This window comes from Aotus nancymaae, unplaced genomic scaffold (assembly GCF_030222135.1).
Source record: "Aotus nancymaae isolate 86718 unplaced genomic scaffold, 86718_ANA_hifiasm-v0.15.2.pri h1tg000064l_1, whole genome shotgun sequence".
Lineage (NCBI taxonomy): Eukaryota > Metazoa > Chordata > Mammalia > Primates > Aotidae > Aotus > Aotus nancymaae.
In genome coordinates, this window is record NW_026988479.1 from 22931089 (window position 1) to 22946168 (window position 15080).

General features: G+C 36.8%; 1 pseudogene; it reads left to right on the forward strand.

Annotated features, from left to right (window-relative positions):
* The first annotated feature begins 13529 nt into the window (after window positions 1-13529).
* LOC105716051 (heterogeneous nuclear ribonucleoprotein A1-like) lies at window positions 13530-14489 on the forward strand (annotated as a pseudogene).
* The last annotated feature ends 591 nt before the right edge of the window (window positions 14490-15080 follow it).

Sequence of the window (15080 nt, forward strand, 5' to 3'; positions counted from 1 at the left end):
TGACAGGCAACTATTTCCACCTTGAGAACGCTTGCTATGGGAAATACTTCCTTAAACAAATGGAAATATGTTTCTCTGAAGCTTTCACCCACATGTCCTATTTCATCTCCTTGAACCACAAAGAACAAGTCTCCCCAGTGTCCCCCACATAAAGCCCTCAGAAGTTTGTAGACTGAAGGAGCATTTGCCCTGTAGTTTTTGTTCCTCATTGTTCCACAGCCACACATTGTTCCTGCTGAGCAGAGTTTCCAGTCCCAACCCGTTCCTTATCACTGACACCATTTCTAACACAGCTCCTCTGAATGTGTGTCAAGCACTTAAGATAGTACCTGATAAAAAGTAGACAGTATGTGTATCGCCCTTATTGGTGGTCATAGAAAAACAAGCAAAGATAAAATATGCTGAATGGTGATATTTTATGAAGGAAAAAAAAATGAAGCATGAGAGGTTGAGAAGTGCTAATAGGGACAGAAGATGCCACAGGGCAATTTTGAAAAGCAGTTGTAATGTGTTCTGAAAGCATTTTTCTTGTAGAAAACAAATGTCTGGGAAAATTCTTGATAACTCATGAAGGATACATGTATGCATGCTGTTATGGTTGATTGGCCATTCTGAGTGTTTTTAAGTTGCTCAATGTGTTCAGCATGGGGGATCTTCTGTTCTATGGCTAAAGTCACTTCTACAGTCAGTATCCATTTTTCTGGGCTTCTCAGAGGAAGTGAGTGGGTTCATGGTGAGGTTCATATCCACAGAAGAAAATATTTCTATTGGAGATGGCAGCAGTCTGCTTTGTAAGGGCTTATGCAAATCAACATCAACTTGCTATGGAGAAGGATCTCATGAACCTGCAAGGGTGGTTGGTTAGGATATGCAGAACTGTGCTACTCAAAGTGCTGCCTGCAGATTGGTGCTGATCCACAAACTGTTACTGGTCTGCAATGTGGTAAGTGCAGAATTGAGAATAAGCATAAAATGTAAAGTAACTTTACGTCTAAAATCTAACAGTGGGGAAATGTAGACTTGCATTTGGCATATGTGAATATATTTTCATTTAATTTAAAGCATTAAATTGTGATGAACAGAAAACAAACAAAAGAAAAAAGGAAAAGAAAGAAATAAAAATAAAAATAAATTAGCTCCTCATAACGTATTGTTTGAAAGCATTCAATCTGAGTATGAATCCTTGAGTTCTTGTCCTGGCTCTGACACCCCTTCATGTGGGATCCCAGGCAACTCACCTTTTGTGTAAATACCACCCACTGGTTGTACCACTGGGGCCCCTACTCACTCCTCTTTGGAGATTATTTTTCTTATATATGAATTAAGTATCTTGGAGGAGCTTATTTTAATTAGCTTTGAAGATGCCATAATCCTAATAATCCTTTAAAAATATTAAAAATTAACTGAATAAAGCTCCATTGCTTGCTTTTAAGCCAAATAATCCTGTTTTCCAATAAAAACCTAACCACAGCCTAGATCTTGACTGCTTTTCTTCAGATCTCCATAAGGAACTTATTATTTTCTTTGAGTGACTGTTTCCCAGCTGCCACATTTCACTGTCAACATCTCCTTTCCTTGCTGCTTTCATGACTTTCCCTGAATCAAAATATTTTACAGGAAAATCTTCCTTGGCTGGCTGTTCATGGACTGAGAATCTTGAATTTTCCAAGTATTTTTCTGAAGACAATCTTTGAATAAAATCTAAGCAATCAGGCTTTGTAAGGAGTTTAGATCTTATTCTGAGTAATGGGAGGCCATCGGGTGTTGCTAAGAAATGACAATATGATTGATGCTTTCAGATATCCCATGGGCAGGTCTTTGGAGATTAGATTGTAGGGGTCACGTACAGAGAATACTCTGGAGGCTAATATTGGTCTTGAAGGTAGGCTGTGATGGTGGTTTTGCCTATGAGACATAAAGAATAGGCCTTTATCCTGTTCTTGTCTAGCTTATTTACTAGCCTTGGCAGTGCTGTAGTGTGGAATGGTGTATATGTCTCAGATATGGCTTTGCAGGTGTTTTGGGGTAGTTATTTAATATTAGTGTTAAATAATGTAAAAGGAGTTAACATTAATTCACGAGAAGTTACATCTTGGAATCAATACCCAATGTCCCATTCATATGAGTGTATGTAGTCAGAAAAGGTGCAGGCAAAAATCTGTTGATGCAGGGTTTCAGATGGAAAAGGCTTTCTATCCTTTTATCTCTTCCACTTAGAAAACAAAGGTGCCAAACAAGATTGCTTCACTTTAAAGGCCATCCCAGACAATGTGCTCACTTGTTGGACTCAGCCCTGGGGCTGCTGAGGAGATGAAGAGGTCTGATTTGGGGAACCAAAGGCCTTCAGTCACGCAGACCTGTAGACCGTGCATTAGCTGGCTCAGCATTAGATGGCACTGAACCATTCAATCCACTTTACCTTGGACTGTATTCAGAAATTTCAGTGAGAAGTGAAAGACTTAGGAGAAAAAATAAGGACTCTATCCACGTAAAATCATTCAATATAATTGGTTGGAGATTTCTATCTTGGGAAATGTTTAACTTCGTAGATGACCACGATCAGCAACCACACTGAGAATAACTTAGGATAAGGAAAGAATCCATGAAATACATAAAAAGAGGCAGTGGGAAGTGATGTAGAACCCCCATTTCAGAGTTTGAGCCAAGATTCAATTCCCCTCTCTTTGCTTTGCTAGCTTCTAACTTTAGCTTGCTTTCTGATTAATAGAAGCTGTGTCCTTTCTGCAAAATGTGGTAATTTCACACTCATGGTTAATACAAGCTTCAAGTGAGAACTAGATGACAGTGTTTATAAACTATAAAAAGCCATGAACAGTTAAATTATAATAATAAAGCTTCCACTGAATTGCATCCTCTTATCAATACTATTTGTAGAATTCATACAGCTTGCTTGTTCACAGCATTGCTAAGTGAAACTTGAAAGACACTGTGAGAAAATACCTGGAGATATTGAATTACATAATGTATAAATATGATTTTATGTGCATGCATGTGTGTACATGTTTATATTATATCATGTTATATTCCAATTTAAATAAAATGTTGATGGGGTGGGATCAGATGCAATATAGGAAGCAGGTTCGCAGCCAGGGCTTTGCAGACAGAAAGACCGGTGTTCAAATGCGAGTTTACAGGGTTGGTGAATTTAGATGAAATTACTTAATCTGTATGATAATATGTAAATGGTGATAGCAATATTGATTTAATAATGTGGATGTAAAAAAGTAACAAGGTAAAGAATATGAAACATTTTGCAAGTACTGAGACAATAGGAGACATCAATAAATGCTAGTTGTTGTCATTATTACCAATAATAAAACTCACTCCATGCATATGTGTGGGTAGATGGACACTCTTGCCTGAGTGACAGTCCCTGGAATGGACAGAGACAAAGAGATGATCACTTGTGTGAGCAAGGAACATCCTTTCTTGAGTCTGCCTCTCTTGATTTGTGGAGGAAGTGCCAGAACTATTCCTTTTCTTCCTAACTACTTTCAGAAATGGAACAGGCCAAAGGGTTCTGGGGATTTAAACTTTTTGAAATTCTAAGCTTTAGGGGTACAAGTGATTTTTGGTGTCATGGATGAATTGTTATAGTGGTAAAGTCTGGGCTTTTAGTGCATCCATCACTCAAACAGTGCACATTATAACCAATAGGTAGTTTTTAATCCCAGATCCTCTCTCCCAAACTGCCCCATTTGAGTCTCTAATATCCATGATACCATTCTGTATGTCTTTTCATACCCTTAGCTTAACTCCCACTTACAAATAAGAACATGTGGTGTTTAGTTTTCTATTCCTGAGTTACCTCAGTTAGAATAATGGCCTCTAGTTCCATCCAAATTCCTACAGAAGACATTATTTTGTTCTTTTTTGTGACTGAGTAGTATTCCATGGTATAGGTAAACCACATTTTCTTTATCCACCCATCGGTTGATGGGCACTTAGGTTGATTCTGTATCTTTGCAATTGTGGATTGTGCTGTGATAAACATGCACATGCAGGTGTCCTTGATATGATGACTTCCTTTCCTTTGGTAGATACCTGGTAGTGGGATTGCTGGATTGAATACTAGTTCTTTGAAAAATCTCCACACTGTTTTCAACAAAGATTGCACTAATTTACATTTCCTCCTGCATTGTGCAAGTGTTCTGTTTGGGAATTTTGAATAAGAAAAAGAAAAGAGTAAAGAATATTTTCTGTAATCTCTTCTGAAATCACTCAAGTAATGAAGTAAGATAGAGAGATGAGCAAGGCACTGCACCCATGGAGGGGGGCCCAGAGAAAATGACACATATGCATAGTTTCAACTATCCCTAGGAAGAAGCTGGGAGACTCTTAAGACATGTGATCAATAGAAGTGACTTTAAAATCAGGATAATATGCATTCACATTCCAGTACTACCACTAACCACGTGTAGTTCAGTAAGTTACTTATATTCTCTATAAATACAAAATGAAAATAAAAATAATATCATTTTCACTGGGCTGAGGTAATATATATATAAAGTGTTTGTCAAATATTTTTAATTTATCAGTTTTCCATTTTTAATAGCTAAGAATCAGAAGCTTCTCCTTTGGAAACCTGTTAATTTTATTCCCTAAAGTTATTATCTTACTGCACTATTTGGCATAGACTAATATTCACTTTGAAAATACAATTCTTATGTTGTTTTCACTCTAGCATCATTTAAAAAAAGAATTTTGGTCCAAATAGAGACACAATTTTAAATGGCGGAAGAAGCAGGGTCTACCTGATTCTGAGCACAGAAATGGCAGCAGATAACAAAGAGAATTCTCCAAGGGAAGGGAGAATTCTGGACAATTGAGTCAAGGCTGTTAGAACAGTTATGCCTCTTCTAGTAATTACAGGTGTGGTGTACCTTTCTTTTAAAACCTTGGAAATGTTTATAGTTTGACAAACTAAATAAATTGTTGCCCAACTGCTTTTCTGTTTCTGTTCTATGTTCTATTTTCTTTGCTTCACACGTGGTTATAAAATGACTGCTTGACTAATGACAGTTCTTGCCATTGGAAGAAACAGAGAGGGCTATGATGTCTGTCCCAAAATAACTACAACCCAAGGTGGCATGCAATAAGAAACTGAAGAAAAGAAATCAAGAAAAATACTTCTGAGTTTCATGAGAAAAGGTGACCTAGAGCTAGAATTTGATTTATGGAAGTATTCTAATAAGTAGTTCATGAAAATCAAGTCTCAGAAAGAGACAGTGATGTGGAGAGAACTCAAAGGCTCAAGTATAGCCTGTTTTCAAAGACTATTAAGTAGCTTAGTTTGAAGGGGTCAGTTCTTAGGAATGATTCTATAATTAATCTTTTATTAAAATATTAATTCATTTAAGAACATTGGCATTAGAGTGTAGACCTCCTTTTTTTTAATCCAGCTTTATTCATTAATTAGTTTGTGTGGCTTGTGGTAAGATAAATAATGTTTTTGTGCCTCAGTTTCTACATCTGTAAAATGGAATAATAATTTTGCTAACTCTTAAAGTGTCTGAGAGGATTAGATTAGGTAATCAATGTAACATTATTAGCACTGGGCCTGGCACATTGTATGCCCTCAATAACTGTAAGTAGGTATTATTAAGACAATTCTGAATTATTTTTAAGGAAACAAAAAGAGAAGATTTGAAGTTCCCATTAAGGTTTGTTTTAAGGTGCACACCAATTTCATGAAACTTGAACTACAGAAGCTTTGCTCAGAAGGCATAACAGTGAAGGGATTCTTTTAGGATATATATCCTTTTAAATATAAAATTTGAATCTGCATTTCTCTGTAGAAAGCACATGTGATATTGCTGCTTCTATATCTGTTGTACTCTAAATCCACAGAACATAAATATGCTTCATGATATGATGTTAACAAGTAAGGCACTAGTATCACTGTGCCCATTTAAACTCAGCCAGCCTTCTACACTCTTCCCCACTTGGGTTATTCTGGTGATTCTTCTGAGCCTAATTAAATAGTCTTTCTTTTGATTTTATGTTTCTGGTAAACTTAATTACCAGGCTTCTCTTTTAAATATATTTAGTTAGCATACTTTATCCTAAGCAAGAAATTCAAAATAAAATTAATTATTTTAATATTTCTAATTGTTTATGAAGATGCTAGTTTATATTTTTGCATCTGCGCTGTACTGCCCAGCTAAGCAAGTGGTAGAGCATTATGTTCAGGAGCTTGATTTTAATCCTGACTCTGACATACAGGGCGATAGTGCTGCATGCTTGCAGGGGGCACTGTGCACATGGACTGCAATGTGGATGGTGCCAACTAGAGTTGCATATTATGGCAGGTCTTACTGTGGCAGTTTTCTTCAAATCAAAAGCAAAGTCTACTTGTAAATTGAATGATTTTTCCACAATTACAGTTAATTATTTAAACATTATAATATTTACTTATTTAATTAAATGGTACTCTTTTCTGTCAAATTGAACATATATAGAAACTAGAGTTTAAAGCCTAAGCACCGAAACAGCTGAATGGCTGTTTCATCCACTTTGGCCGTGAAAAATTAAGTGGGAATGTGCCTAGGCAGGCTGACTTGGTTAGACAAGATCGCTTTGAATGAAGCTTTCTCCTAATGACACCAGATGAAACAATAGAAGCACTGACTATTATAATTTTTCTCCCTTACTGAATAATGTGAAACTACCAATGGGGAAACTATTTTCTTAGTCATTAGATTTGTTAATGGAAGGCATTAGTACTCTATGGGTTAAATGGTGCATTTATTGCTGAGTGGTATTTTGAAAGATTCTTATAAGTGCAGTAAATAATTTGTAATATTTTGTAATGATGGGAACTGACTCAAGAGTGAGAGATATAAGGAGGCAAGAAAAAAATGTGTGGTTTCTTGGACAGGTGGACTTCGATTTAGAATGATTTCTCCACAAAATTTTAATTTTGAGTTTTCCATTAATTAAGTGCTTTATTCAGGAGACCCATCTCACGTGCAAAGACACACATAGACTCAAAATAAAGGGATGCAGGAAGATTTACCAAGAAAATGGAGAGAGAGAAAAAAAAAAGCAGAGATTGCAATCCTAGTCTCTGATAAAATGGACTTTAAACCAACAAATATCAAAAGAGACAAGGGCATTACATAATGGTAAAAGGGTCAGTGCAACAAGAAGAGCTAACTGTTCTAAATATATGTGCACCCAATACAGGAGCACCCAGATACATAAAGAAAGTTCTTAATGACCTGCAGAGAGACTTAGACTCCCACACAATAATAGTGGGAGACTTTAACACCCCATTGTCAATATTAGACAGATCAATGAGACAGAAAATTAACAAGGATATCCAGGGCTCGAATGCAGATCTGGACCAAGCAAACCTAATAGACATTTACAGAACTCTCCACCCCAAATCCACAGAATATACATTCTTCTCAGCACCACATCACACTTACTCTAAAATTGACCATATAATTGGAAGTAAATCACTCCTCAGCAAATGCAAAAGAACAGAAATCATAACAACCAGTCTCTTAGACCACAGGGCAATCAAATTAGAGCTCAGGATTAAGAAACTCACTCAAAACCACACAACTACATGGAAACTAAGCAACCTGCTCCTGAATGACTAATGGATAAATAATGAAATCAAGGCAGAAAGAAAGATGTTCTTTGAACCAATGAGAATGAAGACACGATGTACCAGTATCTCTGGGACACATTTAAAGCAGTGTCTAGAGGGAAATTTATAGCACTAGATGCCCATATGAGAAGTGAGGAAAAATCTAAAATTGACACACCCTATCACCAAAAATAAAAGAGCAAGAAGAGCAAGATCAAACAAATTCAAAAGTTAGCACAAGACAAGAAATAACTAAGATCAGAGCAGAACTGAAGGAGATAGAGACACAAAAAACCCTTCAAAAAATCAATAATTCCAGGAGCTGGTTTTTTGAAAAGATCAACAAAATAGGTAGACAGCTAGCCAGACTAATAAAAAAGAAAAGAGAGAAGAATCAAACAGGTGCAATAAAAAACAATAAAGGGGATATCACCACTGATTCCGCAGAAATACAAACTACTATCAGAGATTACTACAAAGAACTCTATGCATGTAAACCCGCATATCTAGCAGAAATGGATAAATTCCTGGACATTTCCTCCAAGACTAAACCAGGAAGAAGTTGAATCCCTGAATAGACCAATAACAAGTGCAGAAGTTGAGGTAGCAATTAATAGTCTACCAACTAAAAAAAGTCCAGGTCCAGACAGGTTCACAGCTGAATTCTACCAGATGTACAAACAGGAACTGGTACCATTCCTTCTGAAATTATTCCAAACAATATGAAAAGAGGGAATCCTCTATTTCATTTTATGAGACCAACATCATCCTAATACCAAAACCTGGCAGAGATACAACCAAAAAAAGAAAAATTTCAGGCCAATATCCATGATGAGCATTGATGTAAAAATCTTCAATAAGATACTGGCAAACTGAATCCAACAGCACATCAAACAGCTTATCCATCATGATCAAGTAGGCTTCACTCTGGGGATGCAAGGCTGGTTCAACATACCCAAATCTATAAGCGTAATCCATCACATAAACGGAACCAAAGAAAAAAACACACGTTTATCTCAATAGATGCAAAGAAGGTCTTTGACAAAATTCAACAGTCCTTTATGCTAAAAACTCTTAATAAACTAGGTATCGATGGAATGTATCTCCATATAATAAAAGTTATTTATGACAAACTGACAGCCAATATCATACTGAATGGGAAAAAACTGGAAGCATTAACTTTGAAATCTGGCACTAGACAAGAGTGCCCTCTTTCACCATTCCTAATCAACAGAGTATTGGAAGTTCTACCCAAAGCAATCAGGCAAGAAAAAGAAATAAAGGGTATTCAATTAGGAAAAGAGGAAGTCCAATTGTCTCTGTTTGCAGATGACATGATTGTATATTTAGAAGACCCCATTGTCTCAGCCCAAAATCTCCTTAAGCTGATAAGCAACCTCAGCAAAGTCTCAAGGTGCAAAATCAATGTGAAAAAATCAAAGCATTCCTATACACCAATAACAGAGCCAAATCATGAGTGAACTCCCATTCACAATTGCTACAAAGAGAATAAAATACCTAGGAATACAATTAACAAAGGAGGCAAAGGACCTCTTCAAGGAGAACTACAAACCACTGCTCAACGAAATAAGAGAGGACACAAACAGATGGAAAAATACTCCATGCTCATGGTTAGGAAGAATCAATATCGTGAAAATGACCATAATGCCCAAAGTAATTCATAGATTCAATGCTATCCCCATCAAATTACCATTGACCTTCTTCACACAACTGGAAAAAAACACCTTAAACTTCATATGGGACCAAAAAAGAGCCCACATAGCTAAGACAATCCTAAGCAAAAAGAACAAAGCTGGAGACATCATGCTACCTGACTTCAAACTATACTACAAGGCTACAGTAATCAAAACAGCATGGTTCTGATATCAAAACAGAGACAGAGACCAATGGAACAGAACAGAAGCCTCGGAAGTAATGCTACACATCTACAACAATCTGATCTTTGACAAACTGGATAAAAACAAGGAATGGAGAAAGGATTCCCTGTTGAATAAATGGTGTTGAGAAAACTGACTAGCCATGTGCAGAAAGCTGAAACTTGATCCCTTCTGTACACCTTATACAAAAATTAACTCCAGATGGATTAAAGATTTAAACATAAGACCTAACACCATAAAAACTCTAGAAGAAAATCTAGGCAAAACCATTCAGGACATAGACGTAGGCAAGGACTTCATGACTAAAACACCAACAGCAGTGGCAACAAAAGCCAAAATGGACAAATGGGATCTAATTAAACTTAAGAGCCTCCGCACAGCAAAAGAAACAATCATTAGAGTTAACTGGCAACCAACAGAATGGGAAAAATTGTTTGCAAGCTACCAATCTGACCAAGAACCGAAATAAATATACAAGAAAAAAACCCATCAAAAAGTGGGCAAAAAATATTAACAGACACTTTTCAAAAGAAGACAATTATGAAGTCAATAAACATATGAAAAAAAGCTCATTATCACTGGTTATTAGAGAAATGCAAATCAAAATCACATTGAGATATCATCTCACATGAGTTACAATCATGATCATTAAAAATCTGGAGACTACAGATGCTGGAGAGGATGTGGAGAAATAGGAATTTCTTTTACACTGTTGGTGGGAGTGGAAATTAGTTCAATGATTGTGGAAGACAGTGTGGTGATTCCTCAAGGATCTAGAAATAGAAATAACATTTGACCCAGCAAGCCCATTACTGGGTGTATACCCAAAGGATTATAAATCAATCTATAATAAAGACACATGCACACATATGTTCATTGTGGCAGTGTTTACAATAGCAAAGACTAGGAATCAACCCAAATGCCCATCAAAGATAGACTGGATAAAGAAAATGTGGCACATATACACCATGGAATACTATGCCATCATAAAAAAGGATGAGTTCATGTCCTTTGCAGGGACCTGGATGAAGCTGGAAACCATCATCCTCAGCAAACTGACACAAGAACAGAAAAGCAAACACCACATGTTCTCACTCATAGGTGGGTGTTGAACAATGAGAACACATGACACAGGGAGGGGAACATCACACACTGAGGTCTCTTGGGGAGTGGGGAACTAGGGAAGGGATAGCAGAGGATGGAGAGCTTGGGGAGGGATAACATTAAGAGAAATGCCTAATGTAGGTGACAGGGGGATAGAGGCAGCAAACCAACATGGCATGTGTATACCTGTGTAACAATCCTGCAAGATCTGCACATGTACCCCAGAACTTAAAGTAAAATAAAATAAAATTTTAAAAAAATAGTAAAAGAAAACTATTTCTTAACACATTTCTCATTTGCCCTGAGAATACTCTTGTCTCTAATCCTAATGTGAGACAAATGTATATGATGTTACATTACGATTCAAGACAAATTCTGTTAAGAAATAACTCCAAGAAGAGTTTTTATATTTTATTTTCACACTGAAAATTAGTCAGATTTTCTTCAGCTTCAAATAGTGTGTTTATGTAAAATTAAGCAAGCACTGGCAGTGAGCTGCAGTTTTTTTTTCTAAGCCGGAAATGAGTTATCACTTTGAATACTACAGTCATGCATCGCTTAACAATGAAAATGCATTCTGAGAAATGTGTCGTTGGGGGATACGCTTGTGCATTTACAAAAACCTGGATGGTACAGCCTATTACAACACTTAGGCTATAGGGTATAGCCCATTGCTCCTAGGCTGCAAACCTGTACAGCTTGTTACTATCCTAAATACTGTAGACAGTTGTAGCACAATGGTAAGAATTTGTGTCTGTAAACATAGAAAAAAGTACAGTAAAAATATTATGTAAAAGATGAAAAGTGGTACACCTGTATAGGACACCAACCATGAATAGAGCTTGCAGGACTGGAAGTTTCTCTGAGTGAGTCAGTGAATAAGTGGTGAAGGAATTTGAAGGCCTAGAATATTACTGTATGCTATTGTAGACCTTACAAACACTGTAAACTTAGGCTACACTGTTTATAAAAAATATTTTTTCTTTAATAATAAGTTGACTTTAGCTCATTGTAGCTTTTTTATTATGGAAATTAAAAAAAATTTAAACTTTTTGACTCTTTTGTAATAACGCTTAGCTTAAAACACAAACACATTGTACAACTGTAGAAAAATAACATTTCTTTGTATCATTATTTTATAAGCTTTTTTCTATTTTTAAATGAAACTTTAAAAATTCTTGAGCTTCTTTGTTAAAAATGAAGACATAAACACACACATTAGCCTAGGCCTACATGGTGTCAGGATCATCAAGGCATCACTAGTGATGACAGGAATTTTTCAGCTCTTTTTTAAGCTTATGGGACCCTTGCCACTCACCAAAAGTTATTATATGGTACACAACTGTATTTTAATAACTCTTTCACGGGATTAAAGTTTATTAAGTACCAACCATGTGGCATGCACTCTTTTAGGAGTTGGGGGCAGAATATGGGATGAAACAAACAATTCGTGTCCTGACATCAAGCAGGGAAGACAAATAAGCGAATGACTTAAGGTAAATAAAGAATGCAGGGGGATCATTTTATAGGGAGAGCTTTTGTTATCTAGAGGATCAGGGAGGACCTTGCTTGCAGAAGTAATGTGTAAGTTGATAGCTGAAAGATGAACAAAAGTTAGCTGTATTCTAAGGCAGATCTGGTTCTGTGCATTAATTAATTAATTGATTTTGTTATCCTTTCTTATGACATATGCATATTGTTTTTCTACTATGAGGCATACCCTATTCCAAGTGCTAAAGACTCAGAGATGAATAAAAACTCCCTTTCTTTTTTAAAATTATTAATAGTTTTTTACTGCTGCTGTAACAAATTACCATAAAATCAGTGATGATTTAAATAATACAATATTAATATCTTTTAACTCTGTAAATCAGAAGTTCAACACAGATTTCTCACAGGGCTAAGATTAAGATATCAGCAGGGTATCTTCTTTTCTGGAGCCCCTAGGGGGAGAATCCATTTCCACGTTCTAGAAGTGATCCATTTTCCTTGACTCATGGCCCCTTTCTCCATCTTCAAAGGCAGCATTATTAAAATAAAATTTTTACATTTGTCCTTTGGCTCTCTCTATTCTGCCTCCCTCTTCCACTTTAAAGAACCTCTGTGGTTACACTGGGCCCATTTGGTTAATCCAGAATAATCTTCCTTTTTTAAGGCCAACTAATTAACAAACTTAATTTCATTCTCAACCTGAATTCTCTCTGCTCTGTAACCTAACATATTCCTAGGATCCAGGATTAGACCATGGACATCTCTGATGGACCATTATTCTGGCTTACACAGAGATGTTTAAGGACTGGTGAATAAAGTTATGCTAAACAGAAAAGTGGGCCTTCAGAATTTGCTTGACCATTCTATCAATATTTATTGAGTACTTACAAGATGTCAGGAATTGTAGATGATGCAGATACAATAGAAAACATGGCAGACTGATCTGTCTTCATTGGAATTACAATATAGTGTATTATAGGTTAATATATTTTTTAAAATTCCTATAAAAATGAAACCACATAGTAATATAACTGACCATTACATTAGATTAGCACCCAGTATGGAGCTGCTTCAGCTTTCACAGTTGGGTTTGACAAGAATGGCTCAATTCATATGATCAAAGTTCATTTTTATTATAAATTTTGCATTTACTCTTTCTAGGTTGGTTTTCTTGTTAATCTTTCTCTTGACAAATTTTGCCAGAGGTCTCCCTAGCAGAAATTATTTTGGTTTGTGAAATAAAAATAAAATTCAAAGCTCCCCAACTGACTGAATATACCATCTCTTGGCCATGGAGACCTCAGAGAAACCTTCAAAAATGAGGACTCTCTTTCTAAACAAGAATACAAATGGTCCTTTCTGCCCGTGAATGCCGCCAAAGAAGCATCATTAAAGTCTGTCTTCTCCCTGTGGTCATGTCTAAGTCAGAGTCTCCTAAAGACCCGGAAGAGCTGAGGAAGCTCTTCATTGGAGGGTTGAGCTTTGAAACAACCAATGAGAGCTTGAGGAGCCATTTTGAGCAATAGGAAATGCTCACAGACAGTGTGGTAATGAGAGATCCAAACACTAAGTGCTCCAGGGGCTTTGGGTTTGTCACATATGCAACTGTGGAGGAGGTGTATGCAACCATGAATGTAAGGCCACACAAAGTGGATGGAAGAGTTGTGGAACCAAAGAGAGCTGTCTCAAGAGAAGACTCTCAAAGACCAGGTGCCCACTTAACTGTGAAAAAAAAATTCGTTGGTGGCATTAAAGAAGACACTGAAGAACATCACCTAAGAGATTATTTTGAACAGTATGGAAAAATTGAAGTGATTGAAATCATGACTGACAGAGGCAGTGGCAAGAAAAGGGGCTGTACTTTTGCAACCTTTGATGACCATGACTCCGTGGATAAGATTATTCAGAAATACCATACTGTGAATGGCCACAACTGTGAAGTTAGGAAAGCCCTGTCAAAGCGAGAGATGGCTAGTGCTTCATCCAGCCAAAGAGGTTGAAGTGGTTCTGGAAACTTTGGTGGCGGTCGTGGAGGTGGTTTTGGTGGGAATGACAACTTTGGTCGTGGAGGAAACTTCAGTGGTCATGGTGGCTTTGGTGGCAGCCATGGTGGTGGCAGATATGGTGGCAGTGGGGATGGCTATAATGGATCTGGTAATGATGGAGGTAATTTTGGAGGTGGTGGAAGTTACAATGATTTTGGCGGTTACAACAATCAGTCTTCAAGTTTTGGACCCATGAAGGGAGGAAACTTTGGAGGCAGAAGCTCTGGCCCCTATGGTCGTGGCGGCCAATACTTTGTCAAACCACAAAACCAAGGTGGCTATGGCAGTTCCAGTAGCAGCAGTAGCTATGGCAGTGGCAGAAGATTTTAATTAGGAAACAAAGCTTAGCAGGAGAGGAAAGCCAGAGAAGTGACAGGGAAGCTACAGGTTACAACAGATTTGTGAACTCAGCCAAGCACAGTGGTGGTAGGGCCTAGTTGCTACAAAGAAGACATGATTTAGACAAATACTCATGTGTATAGGCAAAAAACTTGAGGACTGTATTTGTGACTAATTGTATAACAGGTTATTTTAGTTTCTGTTATGTGGAAAGTGTAAATCATTCCAACAAAGTGTTTTAATGTAGATTTTTTTCTTTTTCTTTTTTCTTTTTTTGCAATCATGCTGTTGATTGCTAAATGTAATAGTCTGATAGTGATGCTGAATAAATGTCTTTTTTTAAAAAAATAATACAAACGAACAAGTAAACAAATATAAAAGATAATTTCAGGTTATGGTAAGGAATAAAAAGGAGAAGGAGGAGGAGAAAATTAGAACAGAAAGATGTGTTATGGGAAGGTGATCTGGGAAGGTCTGTCTGAGGAGATGGCATTGTAGATGATCCTCAAATTAAGCAGAGTCTGCCATGCAAAGAGCCTTTTAAAGTTATTCTCAATATTTACTTCATCTTCCTTTGATTAT